Raw genomic sequence first — 1,418 nt, 5'->3', positions numbered from 1 at the left:
GACGTGCACATGTGTTTAACTGAACCTCGAGAGGTTCCAGAATCAAAACTGAGACTGGCAGGTGGAAGATATGAGAGAGATGACAGCTCAGTGTAAAGATTTACTGTTCAGTCAGCAGACAGACTCAGGCAGCAGTCCCCAAGTCCCTGAGGCAGGTCTGAAAAGCCAGGCACATGCTGTAACCACACCCCAAAAGGTGTAGGCCTCGGTATAGAAGCCTGGTTCTCAGGCAGAGCCCACAGTGAGCAGACACATGAGCAGTAATACAAACAGGAACATACTGGCCCCTTACGTGACTTTTGCAAGGTCTTGTTTTCATCTCAGTCTTCATTCTCACCTATTTTTCTGTTTCTAATGCCAAACGAGGTCACTCCCTGGGAGCAAAGTTGATCCAGGATGGCCGGCTGCCTAAGCTGATCCGCAGGTGCTCCCCACCTTCTGTCTTCCAACCAGGAGTTAGAGCAGCAACAAGATTATGTGCTTAGGCTGAAAACTGAGGGCTGGCTGGGCCCTTGCAGGTGGCAACCCTCAGGTCCTGCAGTCTCTAACTGACCACCCAAAACACATCGGCTGGGAGATCGCCTACTGGGAGAGCCCCCGAGGTTCCTTTCCTGATGACACTGACACACAGCATGAGGACAAGCACAGAAAGATTCTCCGAGACCCCCAAACCCACTGCAGCTGGAACCTTGTCCTTCCTGGTTGGAACCGGCATGCTGACCAACCAGTGCTGTCTTTCTGTTCACTGACAAGTGGCTGGAATTGTTACTTTACTGTTGGCAAATCTAATAAAGAAGAGATAATCACAGGATCTCGAAAGCAGGGAATAAGTCCAGAACTGAAAACCGGTCTGTTAGCAACCCCACAGGACCTGTTAGCAACCCCACAGGACCTGTTAGCAACCCCACAGGATCTGTTAGCAATCCCACACAACTGGGATGCAGGGGCCTGGGCTTTTGAAACGAGGCCCCTTGTGGGTCCAACAGGATCATGCCGGTGTGAAGTGGTATGTTTCCAGCATATATTCATCACACACAGGGCACGTCTACTGTGACGCACAATGCGCTTTGGAGGACGGTCAGAGACAGACAGCTCAGGAGGCACGTCCTTGGGACACGACACCCTCCAAGTCCATCTAAGGATTCTCTACAGAAATCTGGCTTTGTCCTCTCACGACTGCTTATTTCCTTACAGTCACTATTTCCCCATCAACACACTGAACGCCTGCCCACTATTTCCCCATCAACACACTGAACGCCTGCCCACAGTTCCAGAGAACACTGCACTCAACACACTTTCTGAAGAACAAGTGAATGCTGCCCGGCTGCATGATGGGATTTCTAGAGAAGATAAAGAGTTCACATCCTGATAGAGCAAATGTTTGCAACTGTGCAAATGACTTTCCAACATAAGTTCTA

The sequence above is a fragment of the Hipposideros armiger genome, unplaced genomic scaffold, assembly GCF_001890085.2.
Source record: "Hipposideros armiger isolate ML-2016 unplaced genomic scaffold, ASM189008v1 scaffold_241, whole genome shotgun sequence".
In the NCBI taxonomy this organism is placed as follows: domain Eukaryota; kingdom Metazoa; phylum Chordata; class Mammalia; order Chiroptera; family Hipposideridae; genus Hipposideros; species Hipposideros armiger.
The sequence above is the reverse complement of the archived record's forward strand: the minus strand, read 5'-3'. Positions refer to the sequence as shown.